This window comes from Gobius niger, assembly GCF_951799975.1.
Source record: "Gobius niger genome assembly, chromosome: 9".
NCBI classification, from domain to species: Eukaryota; Metazoa; Chordata; class Actinopteri; order Gobiiformes; family Gobiidae; genus Gobius; species Gobius niger.
Genome location: NC_136860.1, coordinates 20643980 through 20671354, shown reverse-complemented (window position 1 = coordinate 20671354; position 27375 = coordinate 20643980). Strand labels below are relative to the sequence as shown.

Here is a 27375-nt window from a genome sequence, read left to right as displayed (position 1 = left end):
TGTTTTATTGCTCTCGGGAGTATCATGACACAACAGAACATGTGCAGCTAAACAGAATATTCTATGAAAGCGCTCTTTCTTTTTTAGGCTGCTTGGGGGAATGTCTGCGTTTCTGACTGACAGGGGGAACAACAGCGGCCTTTCTGATACATTGGACCAGAGACAACCCTTGGAGAGCCAGTCCTCTGTCACCAGCAACCAGACCAGAACAAAGTAAAGGCTAAATTTAAGCAAAAAAGTTCAATCGCCTTGCATCTTTTTTTTACAAAAATCCCCATCGCTTGTACATCTACAAAGAGAATCACTACCATTGTCTGTTCTTTCTTCTCTCTCCTAAGCTCTCCATTCCCCTGTGCTACACCCTCCAAAAGATTAGTATATTTTTATCAGCAGCCGCAAAACTTCACTACAAGAATGTCGCGGGTTTGAGTCCCAAACCATGTAGGGCTGTGTTGTGCTGTCCCTATGTCTCTTCCAGGTTGTTCGGGCACTCATAAACAAGTAAAATAGAGTAGTATAGACGTCCTGGGCAATGAGATTGGGAACCTCTATTTTTTATATTTGACGACTTGTGTGGCAAAGTTCCTAATGGTTGTAACGAAAGCAATAACTGAAGTAATTATAGTAGTATTTATTAGTTGTGTAAATAGTGACTGAACTCTTGATTTTGAAAGTTAATGTAATGTTTTAGGCAATTGTAGTTGTGGTTTATAGAATCTGAAAACAACATCAACATTTGGCAATTGATAAATGTATAAAAGGTTCATAAGTAATAAAAGCAACAGTTGTCAAGTTCTTATTTTCGTTAAAAAAAAAAAATCTCATAAAAGGCTCGATTTGGGTAAACGTATTCAGTGCCGTAGACTTTTAACTGTCACGGCTGCCTTGCAAATCAGGCTATTATTAGAACACCAGCGTCATTTGTGCACTTCTTTTTCTCCATAGAGGCAGACTCTCACAGCTGTTGAAGCCACATTGCCTTTTTGAATGCGCTTCATATGGAAAAGCCATTGTCATCATCAGCTTGAAGAGGTAATGTACACATCAGTGAACGAACACACACACACACACATCGGCTGCATAAAAACAGATGTGGAGAGAATTCCCCTTGGCAGCAGAAGCCTTTGAGTCATCATCTGGGATTCCCTTCCTCTCTCTTCCAAATATGGGTGGGACTGTACGAGGGAGCGGGTGTGTGGAAGATAGAGGAAGCCCTCCATGTGACGTCACAGCTCTGAGCCTCACGCTGCCTGGAAGTGCAGAGGGAGGAATGTCGGGAACGCAAATGTTCTCCACTCGAGCATGTTTGTCACTGTTTTTTTAAGCTGTATCTCACACAAGCAGTTAAAAGTAAAGTCCATCTTGCACCTCACCAGGGAGATGTTTTGGTCTTCCCGTAAGGTCTGGTTCCCCCACCCCACATGGCGGTGACTCCTCATTCCCAGCATCACTGAGCTGTGTGAGGCCTCGCCGCTGCACTGGTATTTCCTCTTTCCTTCAATGTGCAACATGGGGATGACCGTAATATCGAGGCTTTTTACAGCAAGTCACATTCCTAATGCTTAAGACTGGAGAGTGCTTAGTGCCGAGTCTCTGTGTTTATTAATAATTCACTGTATAGGCAAATTAATGTTGTTTTTTTTCTCATTGGCCTGGCACAACAAAGATAGTGATTCAGTTAGTATTTCTATGGTTTGCTATCCCTCCTTTTTATTTGATAGCTTGCATTGTTGGCAAACATTGTATGTACAAGGCGTTTAGATTCTGTACATAAAGCTGTCAACACATGCCAGTTGTCAAAGCCAAAGTCATCGTAGTCAATGAGCATGTCTGGCACTAGCGCTGTTTATAAGCAACAATATGGTCTGAGGAAGAAAGGAGCTGGCAATTGATGACATGTATTTGCATTTGGCAAAGAGTTGAGTTGTTTTTATAGCAGCACATGTATTTCTTGGTTGCCGTGTAAAAAATCTGCACTTGTGGGTTTCTTCATCCCTTTCGCCAGGAGCACCTGGCTGGAGCATTGTTGTGGTTCTCAGCTGGTGGTTCTGGATTCAAAAGTGGATCACGCAACCATTTTCAAGAGCATTTCTTTAAACATTTATGCTAAATAGTATTAAAACAGTAAATGAGTCTGTTATAATGGCTGATGCTGAATTGTTTTATCATGGTGTCTGCTTTATAGGCTTATTGAATGCTTAAAGGGATATTTCAGGATTTTAGACATATGGCCTCATTTCCTAGTCTAGAGTGTTGTTGATTTCTGGAGATTTTTTTTTTTTTAATTCATGCAGTCCTTATATTTGAAGAGTTTAGTGGTGCTAGGCTAGTGCTAGGCTAGTGCATGTCTATGGTATCTAGTAGCCTGCATTAAAAACCTCTTCAAAATCATCAGGTAGCCCTCCAAAAGTCGCCATATCTAATTTGTAAAAAGCTCCTTTGTGAATTCCACGTGTAGTAATACCAGCCACAGGTAAACAAACTACTGTATATCCGGTGACGTAGCAGATCACTCCGCCGCTGCGTAGCTTACAACCAGGAAGCTGATGCTGCTCAAATATAATTTATTTTAAATGCAAAATGGTTATTTATCCAAAATTATTCAGTCAACACAGACATTTATATGGGTAGTCTGGTGTCATAAGTGATTTGCCTCAGGTGCACTGTTCAGACTGTTTTTAATGCAGGCTACTAGTTACCATAGACATGCACTAGCCTAGCACCACTAAACTCTTCAAATATAAGGACTGCATTAGTACAAAAAAAAATCACACCGGACAACTATGAGGTCCTGTGTCAAAAAAATCCTGAAGTATTTTGCATTTTATAACAAATTCAAACTGCAAAGTGTTTTATGTGTTGCAATAGATTAACTTGGTTTTCATGCCGACTTGTCTTCCTTTGCCATGACATGAGAACTGTTGTAGACTGATGAGGAGAACTGATGCACCCAAAGCCTTACCAGAATCGAAAGATAGCAGCAACTCGTTTCTTGGCGTAAGTAGTGTTGTAATGTGTTTTTGATGAAAGACAGAAAAATAATTCTGTCAGTGTGCTCAATCAAGAAATCTTGAGACAGCATAGTTAATGTGGTAAAAACAGATAAATCAAATCAAATCATGATGCACAGATAGATTATTTTGTAAAATGTCTGTGATTGTAGACCTTGCCCTAGAGTGTTATTAGCAGATATACAGTAGCTGTGGTACCTTTTTGCAGTAGCACTATCAGTAACAGTCGCATCTGTCAACCTCAGCAGCTGGGAATGGTAGTAGTGTGATCTTGTTGTTTTGTCTTGCCTGTTGTACTGTTGTGTCTTCTTTGAACTCGAGCATTGATTCTGTATCATCAAAATGAAAATGCAAATTCCAATTATTCAGTGTTAAAATAGAATGACTTCTTTGGGAGGCAAAAAGTACGAAGTCTACTCATACTTTTTTGAGTCATACTTTTGTCGTCCACTTTACATTTTCCCGCCAAGTCAAAATGCCTCAATGCACCATCCCCAACCCTAATTATTGTTTACTGGGCTTACGTTTCTGTGTCCCCTCCCTCCCTCCCTCTCTCTCACTCTCTCTCCTTCAGTCTTAGCCAGAACCAGAGATGATGTGGTAATTATATCTCCCGACCGTTGGCTCCACCAGTCTCTTCCCTCACACAGAAATTAGAGACTGCCGAGTGCAAGTTTTAAGCTGTAATTAGGATATGTCTGTGTATGAAGTTTGTTGGTTTGTTTGTTTGTTTGTTTATGAAACCTCATAGTCCCACTCGGGCGGGTTTACGCCAGGAGATCCCTGCCAAAGAGTTATGGTGGGACAATGAGAGCGCTCATTGTAGTGGTCGGTGTTCTGCATGAATAGGCATTGTTCTAACTTGTGAGTCTAAATTAGGCAAGAGTTGCGTCTTATACTGTAATATTTGGGCATTCATCAGTCGTGTGTGTGCAGCTGGATTAATAAGTTATCATTTTGACTTTAAATGTTTTGCAGAGTTACATTGAGGTTAAGATGTACTTTATTGTCTCCGTTATTTCTCTTTTGAATTTGACACCTCTGCGCAGTATCAGGTTCTTGGTCAAATACTGTTTTGATGTTGGTGTGTGTTACAGTGCATGTTTCAGGTTGAAGATGGACCTAAACACAGGAAGGGCATGCAAAAAACATATAATAAAATCAACTTTAGAGTCCAACCTATGTGAAATTTTAAGGTGCCATTACCAATATTGACATTAAGGGAGTCGGGAATACTGAATATCAATTATTCATTGTAATGATTAGTTTTTAATCTCTTAATTGGGCTATAACTCAAGCATATTTTACAATGTTCATGGTTATACAGTAACCTACTCTCTCCATTCCACGTTTTAAAGACATTTATTATCCTAATTTATCAGGCGCTGCTTCATTTATGTATAAATATTCATTTATTTATCACAGATTTAAGGTAAACATGTAATCAATTACACACATGGCCAATGGGCTATATGCACAGTCCCCACTTAATTTCTTCCTGGACAATACGATTGGCACTGTACTTCCTCTCCCCATCTTTTACATTCACGAATAGCAGCAGAGATAGCCCAGGATTGAGTAAAGGACAGCGAGTTACTAATGGACAGTCAGTTCGCTGTGAATCCTGCCCCAAAGGAAACGCTAGTGATCGTAAGGCTTTTATCTTGTGAGCCAAAGGCTAGTGTTAAATAATTACAATAGAAAATGTGAACAACTCAATAAAATGTACCTTTTTTTTTTAACCATTTTCTGCCTTTTTTTGTGCAGGCTCATTCAAAACTTTGCACTAGCTTTGATTTTTATCCCTCCGTTATGAACACGGGGGATTCCTCCTTCTCACGTAATGTTTTTAACCTGCTCCGGTCATGCCCTAACATTTTTACAAAAGCGTGAGCTGTCGCTTCATTTGTGTGGGACGATGCTAATTGTGAAAAAAGAAGGAAGGAAGGACACTGCCAATGTTACTGTCCAGGCGGAAATCACGTGGGAACATTGCATAGCCCATGCATCAGAAAAGCAGAAATCTATTTGTAGCTGTCTTTAAAATACATGATGATTGAATTTCAGACAAACCACATGTTTAATGACATCTCACATGTCCACTGTCCAGGACTGACATTTTCCATATCAGCGAAATTGTCCAATAATGTGGCCGACAATCACTGCAATAACTGTGAAGCACTTTGAATTGCCTTGTGTATTATTGTGCTCTACAAATAAACTTGCCTTGCCTTGCCTAATGTCTCTGCTCCGCAAACCTCTCTGATGGGCAAACGATTAAGCCTTTTTACTGTAGGGCTTAAATTGCCTTTAAAATGAAGACTTCTTCTTTTTCTATCAAATTGCTTCTAGATATAAGAGTACTCTCTGGTGTATTTTCCGAGTACTTCTTTACTTTCTTTTAAAAATGATAAGGAGTGACAGCACGTTGATTGAGAGTGGATGGGCGTATGCCGGTCCTCGGACTGACCTCACAAGATGAATTGACCACGTGTCTTATAAAATTAATATAAAGCGTTTTAATAAAATTGTTTGTAAGACTGATCTTTGCTTCAATGTCAGAACTGTCATTTTCCACCAAACTCAATGGCTTTGATCTGTTGATTCCCATTGACCCAAAGCGCCCTTTTAGAGTGATTTTAACACATTCATATTCATAATGTATGGTCTCACTAAAGTCAGCCAATGGTGAGATTTATAGAAAAAGGGAGTAAAAGATTCCAATGAGTAAAGTGGAATTTATGTGATTCAGGTTGTGACTGATTTTCTCATTCAGATCAGCTGCCAAAACCATGACCTCACAGTTTGACCATGAGCTTGAACCTCTCCCAAAACGCTTGACCCAGAGGTTTTCATTTCTTTAGTAGCCTTAGCGATTACTCACTGCTCCAGTCTTTCAGTCGGCGATTTGTCCTTGGCTTTTTGGAATGAACCAGGCAAGTCTAATGCAATCAAATAGCCAAGCCTGTGAATCTGGCCGTGTGATGTCATCATTATGAGACACTTGTGTGATATCATGATTATGAGGTAATGGCGGGAGGAGTGTATAAGTTTATGACTTTGGCATACGCTCAGTTTACCGTCAGCCGGCTGTGAGAGGGTACTAATGAGAATGGATGGGCTGCCTGAAGCGACTCGTGTGCACCGTGTGTGTTTTTCTGCCCCTGATAAAGTGAATGATGCAGACTGAAAGGTCTATGTTTATAACCTGTAGGTAGAAATGGCCGTACGTGAAACAAACAAATGAGGAATCTGACTTCACTAAACCCACTATTGTCTCAAGACGCCCAGACAATGAGCAGCCACTCACCAGATGAGTAACATGTGCATGCCGTGAATCAGTTTAAGCAGTTCCCAGTGACTTGTTCAAGTTGAGGAGCTTATTTCCAGATGGGGTTGTTGTGGTCCGTGACTACTTCTTAAGTGTTACTTTTTCCAAGCTTTATGGGGCTCTGTAGAGTGGTATACCATATGCATGTACTTTTTAAAGTAGCATGTCGTTTTGTGGTTTTTAATTCACAGTTGTTGCCACCTAAATAATGACAATAATGCTATTTCCAAAGCAACACCAACACTATGTATGTTTATTTATTATTGAGGCAGGCCAAGCAACACACAAAACTGGTCCAACTTTGTCAAAGATCATTTTCTCAATATGAAAACCGCTCCGATTTTTGCAGCAGCAGTGTGCTAGTCCAATCCTTTTTACTCTGCAGTTATTCGTGGCCTTGTGAATGTCTGTTCTCAGAAACTAAGCCGGGTTGGGCCTGGTTAGCACCTGCATGGGAGACTGTGAGGGAATTAGCCCGTTGGCCCAATATCCGCTGGAGTTTGCCGATTAAACATAGAGATACAACTGCTATGTTTCATTATTCTTTATAAATCACTGTTTTTGTAGAATTTAATAAACTGTTTGAAGTGTTTGGTGACGTCGGTGAAATAATGTAAAATGTGTAAAATTGGCAATTGGAAAATCATGTCTCTTCCTTTTTTGCAGTGACATTATTGGATGCAGGCTTTTTCTAACACAACTCAGCTAAAAATGTCATTTTCCACACTTCTTACACAGCGCAGGAATTCTTGCTTTCAACATTCAACCCCCACATTTAATGACTGACAGACTCACATAAAAGTAATGACAAAGAATCAAGTGCACATTTGTTTTTGCATCACAATTATAGCTAGGAATAGTCTGTGTCTGCCGGCTCATTAATCATGATTTCTTTGTCTTCTGCCCACTCACCTGTAAAACAAGTTGATGCCAATCCGCCTATCATTCTAATTTGGCCCGTAATCTGCCTTTTGCAGATTTGTGTTTTACTCCACAACGTGGCCCGCCGCTGCCTTGTCAATTACTGTGATTTAGACGTGAAAACGTGACCTCACCCAAAAGATCATGTGTGCCAAAGTCACCCTGTAGATGACATCATGGACAATGATGTCATCCCCGATCACTGCAGACCCTCTCTCGTTCCCACCTAAATGCTTTTAGGCTGCACATGCGCACACACTTACACACTTTTACTGGTGCCCACACATAAAATCCACCAGCCTCACCCAGAGTTGTGATAACACAAACACACCACAGATGCAATAAGGATCATTTGGCTTGAGAACGGTGCAAGACTCCAGAACTGAAAATGACCAATAATTAGTTTGTAAGCGGTTTTTGACAAGGCAGCTTTTCTTATTCTGCACAGAAAAGGCCACTTACTGGACTTAAAATAAATTCTCGTCATGACTATTTTTAACAGGCTAAAATAAACCTAAGTGTTAATTTAGTGTTGTTTGTTTTGGTTGGTCACCAAAAACTGAAAAGTGTATTTTCTGGCTCGTAGTAATGCATCTGTTATCTTACGGGAAAGTTGAGATGGATTTATCTTACACATTTTTTTTGTGTAAAGTTTGGAAAGAGGTGAGGTATCAAGGTCTCATAAGATCGTCGAATTCAAGGGTAAAAGCTCTCTCCTACAGAGCTCTACAGTCCTTTTTTTATTTTATTTTATTTTATTTTTTTAAGTCTTTTTATGGGCTTTATGGTGATTTTCCTTACAGAACCGGAGCATGTTTTGAGGTGGACATGACGATTATCATGACCTTTGGTCATGATAATCGTGTTCACTTATAATTATGATAAATCCTTTAGTCCTATTCTTTCTTTTTCTGGCCATTGTAAAACAAAACACCCTGTTCACCCTTTTCCCACTTACTTGGACGCATGTTAACTCTTATTGTTAGAAAAATACAGTTTTCTATGTCTTCTACAATTAAAACTTTTCTTTATGTATTCATCCAGTGATTTTAAGGGAGCATATTTGTATCCACGGTATACAGCATCCATCAGTTATGAAACACATCTTTCTACTTGTACTTAACCCTTTGCTGCTCCACCACCTCACCCCTCTTCTTCCCATGTGCGCACTTCTCTACGGGCTCCGTGCCCAACTCCTGACCTTAGTAAATACGTGGCTAATTTGAAACATGTGGTAGCAAATTGGAAACACTGAGCTTTTAAAACTGTGGACCTTTCTTTTGCACATGCTAATTCCTCCCTGGAGATCCCATCAGATGAAATGACCCAAGCATGTCAACGTCAGGGTGACAGTCAAGGCCAGGGACGGGGGGGGGGTCGTCTGTGGGCTTTAGGGGCAGAGAGGGGCTGAAGGGGTTTTTAAGAGGAGTCGTTTATGTGAGACGCACATTCATAAAACAGGCCTTGGTGTCTCCTCCTTCTTTTATTGCTTTTAACATTTCCTCTGTCATTTTCTTTTGCGTTCACACACGGGTGGAAAGTCTTAGTGCCTCACCTCCTGCTCGAGAGAGAGAGGGCTGCGCACTCCGTACAGGACAACAGGTGCACGCAAGGCAGGGGTGCAACTCCACTCGTAAGCTTTTCATTCGTTTCATTCGTTTTGAGCATTAGTTTTAAAAATTAACAATCGATAAAATGTGCAAATTTGCCGGCGCAGTGTGGCATCTCCATGGACTGGTGGAGTAGAGCTATAGAAGAGCAGCCCACGGTGTGGAGCTGTTGGCGAATCCTTTGTCACCTCAAAAAAAGATGGTAGTTTTAGCACACAATCAATGAGACGGTCCCCCAAGCTAGGGGCCATCACAACAAATTGTCAAGACCGGGATTTGAACTCACAGCGCTGAGGACAGAACAGTGTTCCACAATATGTTCAACCATTAGCCTTTCAGCTGGTTTTCTCACTTATTTTTATTACGGAAGTTCAACTGTCAGCTTAAAACTGAAACCTAAAAGTATTGACACATTGTGCAAGAGTCGACACAGTGAAGTGGAAATTCCAATATGTAGCAATAACAAACGAGAATAAACTAAAAAGGATTATATGTTTAATTTACATACAGTGTTACAGAAGAAAATCTGCTGGTATTACAACCGCAATGCATTTTTTCCCCCCCACTACTATGGATACTACTGCTCTTTCGAGAAGTACTAGTATAACAATCACCATTTGGTTCCAGTTGCTGTTGCACCACTAACATTTTATAACTTGGTTTTATTAGTGTGATGACATAACCTATTGTGCTCTGTTCTCATTAATTTAGTATTAACACAATCAGGGTGTAAGCCCTTTTTTACTTACACATTCTATATTCGCTATAGATTTGGCCTGATACCAAGGTCCCCGGTTGACTACAATCTGGAGAGTCTCTGCCTTCTTCCGGGATGATCTGAATTTCTGGCTGGTCTCCTCTGAGGCCTGAGCAGGTGGAGGTGACGGGGTTCTGGCCTCTGCTCATGAGACAGACGGGTAAGCTCCATGACCACAACCCAACTGATAATAACGTTTCCAATACACTGCTCTCACACACACATAAAAAAAAAGCATTTCTGGAATTAATTTTGTTCAATTCAAGAAATAAAATAGACGTGCAATCTAACCTTTTTGGCAATATAACACAAGTGCAGTGCAAGATCCTCAACACATATGCCCTCGATATATTCCATAGACTCGCTGATCCCCATATTGCCGGCCCGTTCAACAGGATGACATCATGGGCTCAAGCCATGCCAATGTGCTTCATAAAGCCCAGGCGTGTTCAGCTGAGTACCTCTGCTGCTCTGAGGCTCACATGAAAGACCAGAGTGAGAATATCTCTCTACTCAATTAGTCAGTGCACTAGATTTGACAATATGGCAATTAGCAGTAAGTAAGTTTATCACCGCTGCATTGTCAATTTGTTATCCCCCACTTATGCACAAACGTTTTTTTTTTATTTATTAAAGACTGGATTACCAGACTTTAAGAAAATTAGCCATATACTTTATATATAGTTTTTTTTTTTTCTTTCATTGTCAAATCCTATCCATTCACATATGCCACCATTCACACATTTTGTTTTGTTTTGTTAAACTGCCTTCCTGGAACAACAATCTCATTCATTCAGGCTTTTGATTTGCACAAAGACATGCACTTGGCTGCCTCAATCTACAGTATATTACACTTAATAATGTTGCAGACAAAATAAAACTGCAGACCTTCTCCACCTGTGTGTCTGAAACCTGTAAAATGGCAGAGCAGTGTGTTTGTGTGGTGTGGAGTTACTTGCTATGTAAAACTAACTTGATCCATTTTCAACAGTTCCCTTTCTTATGCTACTTACCACACCTTTACTTTTCCAATCACACCACTTTCAAGACAAAGGCAATCTCCAGCCGTAATGCTCCTATAGCTCTCCCATTCTCTCTGAGTGCTATGTGCTAACACGGCACTTTGGCCAAAGGTTGTGGGTATCGCGGCAGAGTGTCAAGCAGCACCTTCCCCTCCGAGGAGAGCAGTGGAGGGAAGGCAGCGGGAGAAGAAAGCACACACATGCACACACACTGCATGGTGATGTCATTCAGAATGACATCATCCTGTGGAGAGGAGCCAAGGGACCTGATGGGTTAGCATCCTCCAGCGAGTTAAAGAGAGAGAGAAGGAAAGAGTTGTAAAGACTGGGCGAGTGAGGAGCTGTTAAAGAGGCGATGACTGAGATCTGTCATTCTTTCATTTACTATTCACTATATGGTCCCGGTCCACTGCTTTTACTTAGGGAGCCTTTGTTGTGAGATCCAGCCTGGGTGTTTTTTGCTGTAGAAGTGGTTTAAAACCTGGGAGTTCACTTGGTTTTGTCTGTAGTGTAGTGTAGTTTGGACTCTCCGGTCTCATTTTCTTCTTAACCCATCCTTCGATGCCGCTGGGGCAACCCGTAAGGCGGTGCCGCGCCCAGGGACCCACCTCCAGATGGGGAGCCAGGCTGATGGTCCGAATCACCTGGCTGGAAGATTCACCTATTGTACATGTTTTTAGTGGTAGGGGAAACCAGAGTAGAGGAGGAAACCTACGTAGACATTTTGAGTTCTTTTGTTTCACTCTAGGCTTTAATGATCTGTTTGTCAGTTGGTCTTGTATTATGCAGAATAGGTTTGTCCTGCAGTCACAGTTTCAAAACCTATAATCCAGGTGCTGTATTGATAATATTCATTCATTTACTGTTAATATTGTTATCTGCAATATGCAATAAACAATAAAATCCTTTTTTTGTTTTGTTTTTGTTGACCAAATTCCTGTTTTTTTCCTACTTACTGTACATGTCTGGGTGTGGAAGCACATCCCAGTATAATTTGTGTTTTATTGCCACAGATCATGTATATCTTTTTGTAGTTACTATTGTATCTGATGTGCTCAAATGTCCTATTACTTCTTTGTGTGCTTTTTCAGGTGCTCTGGTTGCAGGAGGTCTACATGAGTGAAGTCAGCGGGCAGCTGGAGAGAATCAATACCAGCGGGAACGCTAATACAAGCACTACTATATACCTGGTACATATTTAATGTCAACAAAGTCTTCATGTCTAACACTGTAACACATGTCATACACAGATTCTCACACGTGTCCCAGCGTGCTTCCATTGTTGTCCACTTGGCTGTGCTGTGCTCCACACGGTGCGCTCAGCGTGCCTGCAGTCTGAAACACCTATGGGCAGCATCCTGACAGATAAATACACCTCTGATTATCCAGAGCTGTGATGACCATGATGAGGCCATTTCACCTAACAAACAGCGCTGTAGTGATATCAATGCAATAGCGGTCATCATGGCTACTCCTCCGTCCTGAAAGACCAAAATCACTCCTTGCAGTGGAGCATATTGACGGATGAAAGCTGTGGTGTTTTAACATGATGATTCAATCTTCCTTATCACACACTGCTGTTAGTGTTCAACTGAGTCAACAGTCTAAATACAGAGGCATGTCGTGTGGGACAGAGGGAAGGGAGTGATGGTGCGCTGGCTCGGATGGTGCGATAAGAGGGTGTGAGCATGCATATTAGTTAAAAAGTCTTCTTAGAATAAAAAATACTCAAGTGAATCACATAGGCACTCTTTTTGTTTTTCTTTGAGCATATATTTAAATATCGGTAAAAACGCAGTGCTGTGCCATAATGTTAGAGGTACAATGAAGTTCATCAATGTAAAAAAAAAAAAAATTACACTGATGTGACTTTAAAAAAAATATTGTCCTTTGTCATAGACAGATCATACACAGCTTATTTGTGTTTGTAGGTAAATGTAAAACACTAAATTAGATTTCCACAGACAACCACTTTAAATGTTATTATTTTATGCAGAACCGCTGTTTCATTTATCTCTATGTGGCCACCAACCATAACTATTTCTATATTTAGTTTGCATTTTTCATCTTTTTCACATTACAACTTTTATACTTTTATACTATAAATACTGTAATATATTATGTCTTCCTACAAACAATGTAAATTAACTTCTATGGTCCGTTTTATTTGTATTACAAGTATTTAACAACACATCTATTTTTGGTATGTATGTGGTATGTGCCTAGTCACCATCCATTCTTCCCGCCGTTCTGTCTTCCCTCTCTTTTGCTGCAGCTTGGGCACAGCACACCTACTCTCCTCTGAGCTTAGTCATAGGCCTCAATATCTGGAGCTCTCCAAAAATTATAGTTTTGGCCACTTCCTTTTGCACTTCTTGCCCTCTCAGGCGTGTTCTTTTTATCATTTCAGCACACATTGGGCATGCTAAATTTCATACAGATAGAAAATAGGAAATTTTGCGGCTGTTGGCTCCATCCGGCTCTTCAGGTTGACTCTGCTGTAATGTAAGCCTTTGTACCATAGAAAAGAGGGGCATATGCAGTGGTCATTAGCCTTTGTGCTCTGTTTTTTTCTGTGTTTGGCTCGGGCCGCAGTGTTACTTGTAGATTCCCATTGTGGTGGAGCGCTCAGTAGGACAGGGCATTGAAGTTATCACAGGAACACTTGGTGTCCCTATAGACAGCAGCCCATCAGCCCTGGGTAAATATGGGACACCTTTTGTGAGCGAGGGCTGTGTGTCTGACTTCCTGTCAGCCTGTGTCAGTTACTGCTATTACATAACCTTAAACTGGTCAGTAGATAACAACCTCACACTTCTGCTTACGCATGTATACCCAGGATGCCGCTTTGCATGCTAAAACAAAGGATGGACAGTACGTGACCATTTGTGTTACTACATTAATGAATGCGAATCAGTAGATGTTTTCCCATGATTTCTAAGCACCCTTTGGGATCAGTGTGTGTGTTGTGAGATTGTGATGGAAACATTCTATGGAAAGATTTGCTACAAAAATGTTTTGACGCAAATGCTTTGGTTCTGTTTATGTTTAATGTCGGCTTAATTACTGGTCCTACCAACATGAGACACTTGCACCTCTTGTGTCAGCACTAATCACCAAATCTACTGCGTTTTTGTGCAAATGTGAATGTTAAATCATTGACCATAACTAGTTGATACAAAAACTATTACTTTGTTATTGAAAATAGTTCCTTAACTGTAATATATAATGACCCCCATCGCTCCATGAGACTATGAAATGTGACAAACAGCAGAAATTGATGAATAAATAACACAGACACTTAATAAAAATGTTATGCTCCTCATGAAAATGTATTTTACTGTAATGTGACAAAACAAAATTATCTTTGACAGATGAAGATGGAGTCCAACTTGAATCTAAAGGTCTCCCTGATTAATTGTTTGCCCATCCTACTCGTCAACTACCAAGAATATGGTAGACTTGCCCACTAAAAGTGTAATTGGTGGGGTCGAGGAAAGGGTTCATTGCCTTCTGTCCACTGAACTCAAAGCTTTAATTATCCCTCAATCAATGACAGAGATTTCTTCTCTTGATTCTCTCTCTCCTGCAGGGTTTGATAGGGCAGCATCGTTCCAACTCAACAACCATCGGCGCCCTCAGTTGACCTACTTCAGCAGTGGACACAGGGTGCTGCAGGGACAGGCCTCAGCCACTACCTCCCCTCTGCGGGCCTGTAAAGATACACTATTCACTCAGACAATAGCTTTCATGTGCTTTTCCATTCAAGCTGAAACTGTTGCTAAGTTCATGAAGTTATTTTTTAATTGTAAGATTGTTACGGCATGTCAACAACTTTTGTCTAAACAAAACACATTTCACATTAATATGATCAATACCATATTGTGATTGTGTCAGTGCATCAGTTGCCGCATTAGAAACACAAAATGATACTGAGGGTAGGTTTTTTTTTTCCGTTTTGACTCATACACAGTCCTCCCACACAATATGACCTTTCAGTACTGCTCATATTGTAAATATCTCAGGAAAATAAAGATATGACATATATTTGTTCTTATCTTATTTCATTGTGACGTTTTTGGTACATGTATTTATGGAAATCACTGTACAAGAACAAAAAAGCAGTGCTGATCATGTTATTCTACTTAGTAGAATGCAACGTGAATTCATTTCCAACAGATTTTATAAATTAACTGATTTTCAAATTGTGTACAATGATTTGTTAATTGTCTTTACGTTTTGCGCAATTTGACCAAGGGAGAGCCATGCGCACTTTCCTTCTATTGTCGAGTAAACTACGACACAAAACACTTCAAATTTTACAATTCCAATAGTCCAACAATTAAAGAAATATTTTGAACTTGCGCATAACTCTGGTAAATTCACGCTTTGTTTGGTGACAGTTAAAGAATGAACCGTGCCTATCACATTATTGCGCTTGATTACTGTGTGGTCTTTGCATTCTGACTGTGCACCGGCCCACACATCGGGCGAATATTCAAATACTCCCGCAAGCTACAAAACTGTACGCGTGACTCTCACAATACAACATTTTAAGATCTTTAACGTGGCACAATTCAAAGAGGCTACTGTTACGCACTGATAAAAATGACACATTTGCGCGACAGGCGTTGTATTCAAAGTGTTTTCTGCGAAATTCTAGAGATAAAAATTAACTTAAAATGAGGATAACCCATTTCAAATTAGTGTAACGCAATGGAGCATCATCAAGGTTGTGCGTAAACACCTTGTGCACACTGTTCCCAGACACTGCACTGACTATATCCAAGCATGAAATCATTGGCCATGACTTGTATAGGGGAAGTGTTTTGAAAATCAAATACATTTTTCAAACAAAGGTGATTTTAAATGTTTTGAAAGTGTGCTAAACTTGAATTCTTCGCTCCTCGAACGTCTTGACTTTGGAATTGCACCTGTGCCAGTTTTCGAGCTTCTTATTTACCCATAACGACCGTATAAAGATGGCATGTCAGAGCAGTTTAAACGTGAGTAATGTTGTTCACGCACATACAGCTATTTGTAAAGGTGAGCGCGCATGGAAAGGATATTTGAGCGGTTAAAATGAATAGTCTGTTTCTCAAAAAAATAACATGCTTTGATTTTTCACCATTTGAGGCAATCTTCTGATGCTTTTTTACACTTTCAGTGACAGTTCTTAGCTTTTGAAGGACATCTACAAAAGAACAGCGTGATCATTACGCAGTGACCTCTGCCACATGCTTTTTAGATGGCGTGAACAAGGATGGAATCAGGATATGCGCTTGGTGGTGACTTCATTGACACTATAGCCGCTTCCTGATGCAATGCAACTGTAACAGCGTGAGGGAAACAAGGAGATCACCTTTTCATCCGATGAACCAAGATGATCCTATTTCTGCATAGTAAGCCGTCTCAGCCCTGTTAACTCAGCTCGCTTCCAAGTGTAGGCATTGCTATATCAAGAGTGCGTCCACCTTCTCAAGTCTGATTCGTTCTACACGACTTGTTGCGTTCCCTAAACCTATCAGTAGATTTTTTTTTTCATCTACACCTGTCGACGAGGTGATGGGAAAGTGTTTAGACGTCTCAGTCACATATTAAGGAAAGGGGGCAAACTGAACTCCTCGGCAAAGCATAGGAACACGTTAGGCTACTTGCCGTGGTGAAGTTATATTCTCAAAAATGAATGTCATTAGTGGTCGTTGAAAAGTTTTGGTGTAGAAGAAGCGAATAGTCGGATGCACGCCTTGTTGTCAACTCTTTTGTAACTACCCAAACCTACTTGGACCGTGCAAATGCGCCTTGCGCACGCACGGAGCGCGCGGACAGATAGTGCCGCTTCCCACTTAAAGGCGATGCAGACACGTGAGCTGGTCCGACTTTAACGCGGATTTGGATGAGGTGCTCTCCTTTCAGCCCGTTAATGGACAGCCGTGTGAACTATACGTGGTGGCTTTACGCTGCGCTCTGATGTGTTTTCCTCCTCTCCACCGCTCCGCCTCCCCCTTCGCTACATTGACGCAACCAGAAAAACAGTGGAACAAAAGAAACAACTTCCTTGAAGCTTTGCTGAAACTGCACTTACTCGGAAGAGAATGGATGGAAGCTCGTTGTCAACTTACCGTGGGCTGAATTTTGTCGAGGAAGGGAGGTTGTCACTCGCAGACCGGCTGCCCCTGGTGAGTCGCGACACATTCACACAGAGGAAGATGCACAAGAAAACACCAGTCTGTAGCCCAAGTGCCATTTAAGTCAGTAGAGTCTTTGTAAGTTTGGTTTGTGCCCTCGTTGTTAGTTTGCTGTGTAGTAATCGTAAAGAAGTGGTGGAGTGTTGAAAGTCGCTTTGTTTGCGTCCGTGCTGTCGAACTCACGAGCGAGAACACAAGTTGTTTATTATTGTCGGGTGATGCCGTCGATGTAGATGTTCTCTTTTGTATGACAACTTTGTGTGCTGGCGTCTGTGAGTCCTTAGGCTATCTGTCATTCTGAAACTCTGGTCGGTGAGTCAATTTTTGTACGTGGACGTGTGCGAGAAGCGAAACATTAGTGCGGAGCGTTGACAAGTCGCTCGGTTTATTATTGTTATTCATGCGGCAGCACGGAGCAGTCGCCGGTCGAGAGAACGTCCCACTGCGCGAGAAACGATCCTCGACACGACACCACAACCATCATAACTCAAATGTGAAACGCGGTAGTGTAGGACATTGTGTTCAACTTTTCTTTTAGGTGTCAGCCACAGTTTTGGGCGGACTATCACTCTTGCTTTGTCGCGTCGGTGTTTTCACTGCGCGAACAAAGGGTTGGATGGAGTACTCGGCTCGACCCACAGAGTCGGTGGCGAGGCGGGCTGTTTACAATAATAACACGGGCGGGGCGACGAGCGGCGAGCGACAGCGGCTATGGCCAATCGAAGCGCAGCCCAGCGATCAGCAACACGCTATATTTGGAAAGTGGTTACATCATCGAAGTACAACAGTGCAGTATGAGGGGAGGGACTTCCGCTGGAATTGTCATTTTGTAGTCCAGAAGAGACAATAAAGACAATTAAGTTTTGTTTTTTCTCAAACTTAAGCTTACTATTGTATAGGCTATAGCTTACATGAGACGATAGGTTGCTTTATTGTCCTACCTGCGATGCCAAGCCATTAGAGGCAGCCTATAAAAATGCAAAAGACAAAGTAGCTTGTGAAATGTGTGTGTCATTTGTGAAAGTAGTCTTATATACTTTTAATTGGGAAATTAAGATTGAGAATTAGACAACAGAAAATGAAAGTTGCATTTGCTTGCTTTATAATGGCATTATATCCACACCTGGATGTCATCGGTAAACATGCTTTTCTCTTAATGCAAAAATGTTTCAGGCATTTTAAAGCATACGCTATTGTCTTTATTCTTAATAAATGCCTTTCCCAGTAGGCTAATTAAATTAAATTTTGGAAAAATATGTTTTGTATTGATTTACTTGAATGCTATATTTGAGATTGATTAAGATTAACCAAGCATGAGATTTACATTTCATTTGGCTAAATCTCAACATAATCTAAACACTTCACCCATTAAATATAATAAATACAAGCGTTTATTGTAATACAGATATTTTTATTGTTGAATCACCTAAAAATGAACAAATAAATGTGTGTTTGCTGTGAGCGCCTCACCTCTCCTAAGACCTGACTGTAGCTTTACTGGGAGCTGGGACGTCTCCACCTCGTCTCCATGGAGATGTTGACTAAAGGCAGGTAAATATGAGCTTTAGATAGGTTAGGTCCTCATCCAAATCCATTCTTTTATTACCCTCTGCAAAAAATACATGTTCTATTTTTAATGGCAACAGTATGGTAACACAGTGTGTTTTTGGTTAATTAGGAAAAGTAAAGAAACTTTGAGTTAACTGAATGACATTAGGCCCTTTTTGTGTGCATATGCACTTCTGCAGGGCACTGAAGGCCTGACATGACCACCTTGTGCTAAAAAGAGGTCAGAGGTTGCTGTTGTATTTTCAGGGTGACCTGCTTGTGACTATTAGCCATTGATAAATGTGATGTCCCACAAGTGTGCGGGTTGCACCCTTTAAAGGGGGAGGTGTTATAATACGCCCCATGCTAACCTCTCAGCCAACCCCACCTCAACTTGTTCATACACACATGCAAACACACACTCTGTCCCGCTGACAGGAGCACAAGGGGGCAGCTGCTACAGATGTCTCAGAGAGAGGGGGAGGGGCAGCCAGGAGACATCAATGGACAGGCTTTCTCTCATGTGTTCTCACTGGGCCTCATTGTATTCTTTAAAGACCACGGCCAAGGAGTGAGCCATAGTAATAAAGTATACATACTCTGCAATACTTGTGTGTAAGAGTTCTTCTTGTGCTAACTTTGCATTTTTTCATTAACAGTGTGTGACAAACTTGTTGTTATCACTCTGTTCTTTATAGGCCGTTAGTTACAAATGCGTTAATGTATTCAGTAGGTCCTTGGTAACTAGATAAGGTGATATTTATGCCCCCAAAAAAGTCTGCATTTGCAAAGCATTCATGTTTTGATTCTTTTAATCTAGTGACCCTGACTCTTTGCCCTTCAAGTGATGCATTCAATCCCAAAGTGTCCTTCTATGTTCACTTGCTGATCCAGTTGAAAGCATGTTAGATCAATTTCCCATCATATCAATTTCCCATCGTTGAGGCACTGCAGTCCCATCACTGGAGGTGGTATGAAGGCCATCCTTTGAGTCACATGAAAAAGAAGACAGACAAAAAAATCCGTAAAAACTCTGCCTTGAATGAGAAGCAGCTGAGTGTAACAGCCAACCATGCATGCACGCCATCTTACATGAAATCAAATTACACTGAACCAAAACTACCCCTCCATGCAACTTTGGGACCAGGCTGGCTCGCTGTGGCCATGCAATATGACAGTGCTGCTCTTGTTCATGCTGTCCACACAAGAGAGAGCCCCACGCTGTCTCAAACCTCCTCATAAAGAGATGCTTTATTATGTGATTTCATTTGGCCCAGCAAAAAATCCTAGTGTGGATAGCAGAGCAGCCTGAGTAGCATGGTTCATTTGTGTAGTGACATGTGACTTGTGTTTTCGTGAGTCATAAGGATCTCCTGCCTAATGGAAGGCAGTGTGTGCTCATGTGATGGTGACACAATGCACGATAACTCTAGTATTCACCAGGGTTGCACTGGCAACTGTTTGGCACTACTTCAGCAGACTCCCATGTACCTTTATATCTTGTCATGAAGCAAAAACCAAACTTTTCTATTTATTGTAAGCAGCGGGTTGCATTCTTGATTCTAACTCGCTGAATTTATTGCTATATGACATTTTGCATGCGGCCTTAACACCATCCCAGTCTCCTCAGTGGTCACTGTGGTGTTTTTGCTGGCTCATCCCTGCCTCTCCACATGCCTGCTTAACAGCACAGAGCTCCTCCTTACTGGCTTCCTGTCCAAACCAGTTTATCTGTAAACAAGTGTGTGTTTTTTTTCCATCTCCGCCCCATTGTCCACATTAGGCTATAGCAGAATGTGTATACACAATAACCTTCGCTTGACTCCTCTCACTTTCTGCATGTGCTCCCTTAAAAGAAATATCAAAGTGTGATTTCTTTCAATCCTACCTCAGGGATGCTCCATGGATAGGTGAATCATTGTATTGGGTTGGCGAAGACATATACATTGGGATGAAATAAGTGTCTTTACTTATCTTGTGTGTCTGACATTATGTGATAACTGAAGAAGAGTCACTGTAGCAGACAAATTGTTCCCACGTTTGACGTTGTTTGTGAACGGGTTACTGTGCAACAACTATGGAAAAACTAAATTTAGGATATTTGCTCATTCAGAGCCATCACAGTGGGGATAGAGGCAAATCGAAATGGCTTGTAAATGTATTACTAGCAATGATAAGCATTGTTTACAAATATTTAATTGTAAAATGGCTTTTGCTTGCTTTTGATGTGGTGGTAAATTGACTTCCTAGACCTAAAGTGGCCGTGGCCCCTATATGTCTTAGAAAAAGTCTGGCTCTAGTTTCAGCCTACTTTATTCTTTTTGGATAATACTTTATTTTTCACTACCCTTGATACATTGCACCTGCCAAATTTAGTACAATGTAATGTCCTATGTAACAGTGTGTAATAACTTGTACCGATGTGTTACATACACGATGGAATAATGTATTAGTTTGACCGTACGTTATATAACAACACATAGGACCCAAACTCTAACCCTAACCTTAAGCCCTAACCCTAAGGGTCTTCTGTCTTATTACAGAAGGTACCACCAAAGTACGAATCACATTCTTCCATTGTGTATGTACTACATAGGTACGGATTGTTACAAAGTAGATTACATTGTAATACATTTAATTTAGTTTACTTGTATCAAGGTAGTGTAAAATAAAGTGTAGCCACTTTTGGTCAAGTGTTGTCTTTTTCTTTATAACTTTTAGCCTGTAATTAGACAGCTCTTCATGTGGAGTCAATTGGATCTAACATTGTTTTCCAATCTCAGCCGTTTTTGCCTGTGTGCTGTCTTTCGACTGTATCACGTATGCTACTTATGTGCAGTGCGCAGTCAGACATACAATCACACTTTTCAGTGAACATAATTTTCTATCAATTGCAGCCTAGTGTTGGTGACCTAGAAAAAGTTTAGCTGGGGAATTGGCTCGCGGGCCGCTCTTGGTAACCACATAAACACATTGACCCATAGAGTAAAAACGGCTGAAGCTTTCTCGCCGGGACAAACGTTATTGAGAGCCGCTGTAAGCGCGTAAAGAGTTAATTTCCCTCTCGGCTGAGCTCTGCGTGGGCTCACAGATCATTCGAGAGTGCATTTTCACCGTCCAATGAGCGGCGCGGGCTTCTCTTCGCACGCAGCCAATGGACGCAATGGGAGGCTCTATCGAATTTGAATGAGGAGTGTATCTTTTCGGCGCCATTTTCGAGTGAGCTGCGATTGCCTCAGCAGCTGCAGTGAGGGGATCATGAGAGGATGCTGCCGCTGAGCCAGAGGGACCGAGTCGAGCGCTCACCAGCAAACTGCGCTTTTCTGGAGATGAACTGCTCTTTTCCCCCCCAACACGGCGCAGGTAAAATTTGTGCGCGCTGATTCGAGAGAGCGGGGCAGTGCGGATAGATCTCGGACGCAGGGACGGCTGAGTTAATACAAAACGCACTGTGGCGGGGGAGCCATTTGACCAGCTTTTGCCAGTACTTCTGCGCTAGCCTGTTAGCCTAGCCTGCTAGCGCACAGGACCGGATTTCTGACTTTGCTGCGCTGTATAAAAAAAACTGCACAATCAGCGCCCCGTCTTCACCATAACGAGACGAGCATATGGTTGAAAACAAAACGATATTTTCTCCCCCCCCCCCGAGGGCGACCGGGGGCATCAAACTGTTAGTGAAAGTTTGAGACTGACAGACGTTTTTTTTTTCGCTTTTAGAGCAGAGTTTTTGAGCGGGAGGTGCGGAAGGCGAGCAGCGGAGAGATACAGTGGGCAGTGTCAACAAATACTCTCAGGCTCAGGGAGGGAAAGTGCGATGAGAAAAGGCGGTGGGTATCGTCTGTTTTAAGATTCGGAGAGTTTATTCTTTCCCTTTTTTTTTTTTTTTTTACCCTGGCAGGAATGTTTCGGACACGGGCACGTCTCGTGGGCAGGGCGGTGTGTGAGGAGGATGGACAGTAAATCAAAAAATGGGTTATGATTTTTCCCTTTTTTTTGCGCTGGAGGTTCTCGGCTGTCTGGTGTCACTTCGTTGCTTTTTAACAGCTGTCATAACTCTGTATTTTTTATTTTATTTTTAATAATTATGGCTCCGTGCCAACTGTCTAGGTTTGATGTGATAAACTTTTAATGACGCATTTTTGCTGTAAACATATTGACTGAATATTTAGTCAAGCGAAGGCCCACAGTGTCAGCTCGACAAGTTTGTTTTAAACTCTCAACACGTTTTGGATCAGTTTTTATTTCTGACACAAAGCGCGAATGTTTGATTTAAGTGGCATATTTTCCCTGTTCAGGCGTATAGAACAGCAGAGGGAGAGAGATGCTCCATAATCGTTTGTCTAAACCCGCCCTTGTACGTCCATAGATCGATTTTAATTTGTTACATAATATGACACTAACATCTTTTTATCATTTACAGTTTGTGTGCGTGGTGACATGTGGCTGACTTTTGAAAATAACTTTAGCTAATTATTGCTTTTAGCACGAGCCCCATAGACTTGTACGTTAAAAGATCCTGTTAAGCAGAAGTTGTTTTGCATATTCACATGCCCATTCCCACTTGCACCACACACACATGTAGGTCCACTCATGTAGTCAATTTCCTCACTGACAAATATTTTTTAGAAATTATACCATAGCTGTACTTTCAATACGTCCGACATCCCCAGAAAAAAAACGCAAAATTGGAAAAATATAGTTGGCTAAAAATTGCTAATGATATAGGAGGTAAAATAGTCACACCACAGTGAGGGCAATGGCTGAATATGTGGGAGTGTGAATCACAAGTTGCAGAAAAATATTTTAAATTAAATACACACAGAAGACCAGTCTTTTTACATTTTTGACAGTAAAAAAAAAAACATTCTTGGTATTTATTCTAATTAAATGCAATACATGAGCACACAAAGTGTAATGTTCAATCTCCACATGTCAATCCACAGTGTGTACAGAGAACATATTGTAATATATAGATTATGCTGCTAAATGCCTTGTGTTTCAGGTGCAGTGCTAATGTGTGCCCAAGCTGGGAGTGATTGTGCTCATATTTTAATTTTTCAGCTTTTCAAAAAGCTTTGGTTCTTTCAGAGCCAAGTACATGTTGTGTCAGTCAGTGACATCTTGTAATCGGAGCCACCATGGCACCTGCAGTGAACTATTTTAATTTGTAGCCTTAGTAGCATGGGATAAATCACATATTGGATACATAATTAGCTTTTGTATTATTGGTTCCCGTATGGAGCACTGGACAAAGAGGTGAAACTTTGGGGCTAAAGGTGGACAATGTCTGTGCCTGGCCTCGGTCTTTCTCCGGGTCCATGCTTCAGACTGTTAGCATGACTTTCTGTGACTCATCATTCTGTCTTGATAGACCCCTCAAGCAAAATAGGCTCCCACCCCCATTTCCTGGTGAAACGGTGCCTCTTCTTGTACACGCTCACATGTGCTGTAGCCCGGCTGCACAGAACCCCCACCCCTCTCTTCCTCTTTTCTGCAGCACTCAGCACAAACTTTATAGTATTCAAATGTGCTTTGACGGGCGCAGGTTTTCATGGGTCGTCTTGGTCATTTTCCAGCAATTAGTCTTGGTTCAAGTTTTGTGGGTCAGAGCATTCAACAGAAGCTGTATAGCTTTTGTAACCGCCCTTTTCTTGTAGACTACGCATGTTGAAAAAGTTATGAAGACTTTTTAAAAGTAGCTTTAAGGAGTATCCCACTCGATATCCCAAGTGTTTGGTTTTTCCCCGTAGATTTGTTAGGTTGATTACGGTGGCAGCGGGCCAGACTTGTGCGTTTATTTGACAACTTGTTTTTAAATCTTGTGGTCACTTTATGTCCATAAAGGTCCTTGACACTGTTGAATAGTTGTGATAAATGTGTGTAAATTAAAGATTAATTGGCAAGTAAATGCTTTCTTAAAGACACATCGCATAAAGACACATGGAAGCCTGACTTTGGGGGTTGTGTGATCAGAGGAAGGTGCAAGATATTTCTTCTACATTGCGTCCTTTTCTTGTGGGATGTATGGATAAAGAATATTAATTTAGGTGTATAATATTTATTATCAGATAGGAAACCACGATACAGTCAGTAGGAGCATGGCTTTTTTAGATGACAGTGCAATATGTGCTGACTCAATATTGTAAGAAACTCATTTGATGTCTCTTGTTTGAAGGAACTGAATTTAATTGTCACAATTAAATGTAATTTACGGGTGTGTTTTTCTGACATTCTACTGGTATTATTTTTTTTAAAGTAATGTAGGCATCACATTATATTTAAAAAAAAAAAAAAAAAGAAAGAAAAAATGATGTTGTCAAAGTCCCTAAAGTCATGTCTGTCTGGAGAAACATTCCTACTGTCGTTCCCTGAATTGACTTTGTTTTATTTATTTGTTTTTTGTTATAAATGACACAGCTGAACCTTAAGTCTGGGACATGGGGCAGGTTGCTGACCGTGTGTGACTGGAGTGTGAGTTTGGGTGTGCCATTGAGCTCACACCAGCTCTGCTTCTTCCTCTTTCTCTCTGAACTTGCTCATTGCTCTCTACACTCATCAAACCAAGTCCATCCTTCACAATGACTCGGTCATATTGAAAATCTGGAGTGCATGGCTTTGTTAAACAAAAGTAGTTTTAGGATTAATAAACGTGTTCTTGTCCTAGCTCTGTTGACTTCTGTATCTTACTGGCTTTGTGGACATGACTGTGAACAAACAGTGCTTGCATCCTGTTATTTCCTCCTTCGGTTTAAAGGATACTAAAAAATTATAAAATAAAAATAGATCTCATTAAAATTCAATATTTTCAGTGGCACTTTTTTTTTTTTACGTGCTTTGCGTCATAATTAGAGAGTGGCTTTTGCAAAGAGTACACACTTGGATTTTTCATGGATACATTTTTTATTATTTTGATCCAGCCCACTACAGCTCAATAAACTATCAACATTTTTAGATGAGTGCATTGTTAAAAAAAAAAATCTGAAATTGAAGAAGTGTGAGTTGCCCGCCAATGTGACTTAACGTCCCATTAGATTGTGAGCTGCATAGATGTTTTAGGGGCTGGTGTTTGATGTCTCTAGATGCTGACCCACCACACTGCTGTCCTTCAGAGGCTCCAACCTAACTTTAAACAGTGCATATTGATTATCTTAATAGGTTAAATATTTGATTGATGGTCCTTTTTTGTCAGAGTGGGAAAGTATTTGCTGTAATAGAATAAGAAAGTGTAGAAGCATTTCATTATTTAGTTGTATTTCTGATTGTCATTGGCTGTTGTTTTTATTATTGGGTATTTTTTTTGTAGATTTGTTTGAGGCAGCACCAAGACTGAAGGACAATAACATATACTATAACCATAAATCTTAAATATGATTGGTCCTCCACTTGTAATGAGTGTTGTGGGCCGTGACTGGCACCATGTCTTGTCCGTGTGGTTCATGGAGGGAAAGGGCACTTGATCTTCGACCCTGGGGTCAGGTGACTCTTGCAGACTATTGTACCAGGAGCAAATGTCGGAGGAAGGGGTTAAAAAGGCTCAGCAGTGAAGGTGACATGTCTGGACATGCTCCCTAAAGGAGACACAAAAATGGGTGAGGTTAAAGTCACTGATGTGAAAACTCATGGAGAGAACTGTTCAGACAAACTGCTTACCTGATAAGTCCAGTGCAGGACTGTGGAGTTTCTATTGACAGGTACAAACTTCACACATTAATTCTTTGCTTTTCCCTAAATATTTAGCACTCAATTCACAGTTGTACATTGTTTAATTATTTTGATACTTTGTAACATTTTGTGGTTTATTTCAGTGTTTTTTCTTTTTTTTAGTCCCGACCCCGGCAAGTTTGCATCCCTCCAAGGCCCGTTTTCCATTCAAACTACATAGAAAATATTCCTCCAATATGACCTGGCAACCCCCAAAAATGATCTCATAACCCCCCGTGGAGGTCCCGACCCCCAGGTTGACAATTGTCAATTAAAACAGTCTTGTTATTTATAATTAATGCTGGAGTCAAATAAGATTTGTTTCTTTTTTTAAATGAATGACTTTTCAAACTAGTGTTCTCATTCCTGTGAACCAGTTCAAGAGTTGAATGTTTTAGTGGGTCAATGCATCGAAGTTTCTGAATTGTTGGCAGGTGTAAAACATGATCGTGTGTTTGCCTGTGATGGTGCGATGGCTCTGGTTTAGAAGTGGATCTCACTCATGTACCAGCTGCTGTTAGTGAGGACACCAACACACTTTATTACACACAGCTCAGCAATAGGCCACTTTTACATCACTGACTGTGTTCCGCTCACTTTCAAATAAATGTGAGATTATATTTGTGTTCAGGTTTTTTTTGCAATATTTTTGTTAAATGTTATTAATGATTTGCCAAAGGCATCACAACAATTGCATTTCACTGGTCCATTCTGGCCAAGATCATGTTGCAGGTAAATTGAGACCTCTAGTGGCTGCAGTTTCAGATGTGTTAAAACAATTATAATGTGTTTTTTATTTTGAATCTATTGTGTAAAAAAAGCTTTATCATTAAATAACTAACACCTATGCAAATATTAAATGACAAAGCCTTGTGGTGAGTAATGTTCTCACTGTAGTTCATGTTCGCTGTATCATGACAGGTGTTGGCCACTTTTTCCCCCCCATGTTCAATTTTAGATGTAATTTCTGGATTTGTACATTGCTCATTCAAATGTTCAAATGGGACACAAGTTTGAAGAAACCATATTCACAGCATTTTACTGGCAGCTGTAGTTGGTGACCACATTATTTATTTTGTGACATAATCTTTCTTTCGTTACTTTGCTTATTTTATTTCAACTTCATTCATTTATTATGCATTTGAAGCCAAGACAGTGCATTATACCAGGTTATAAAGCAAGCGCTAATTTCCACCTGTCGTCCCTGGGTAGCCTAATGTTAACAATTGTTGGGGAGATTTACAATGAATATTTTAAAACCTGGCATTATTAAATATTAAACCAAC

The 27375-nt window shown here is 40.7% G+C and overlaps 1 long non-coding RNA gene across 1 annotated transcript; it reads left to right on the top strand.

Moving 5' to 3' along the window:
* The first annotated feature begins 86 nt into the window (after nt 1-86).
* LOC306967438 lies at nt 87-14445 on the top strand. Its single transcript, XR_013793191.1, has 5 exons — nt 87-213; nt 946-1032; nt 9643-9790; nt 11744-11842; nt 14245-14445. It is a non-coding gene; the product is annotated as an uncharacterized lncRNA (long non-coding RNA).
* Nucleotides 14446-27375: the final 12930 nt, after the last annotated feature.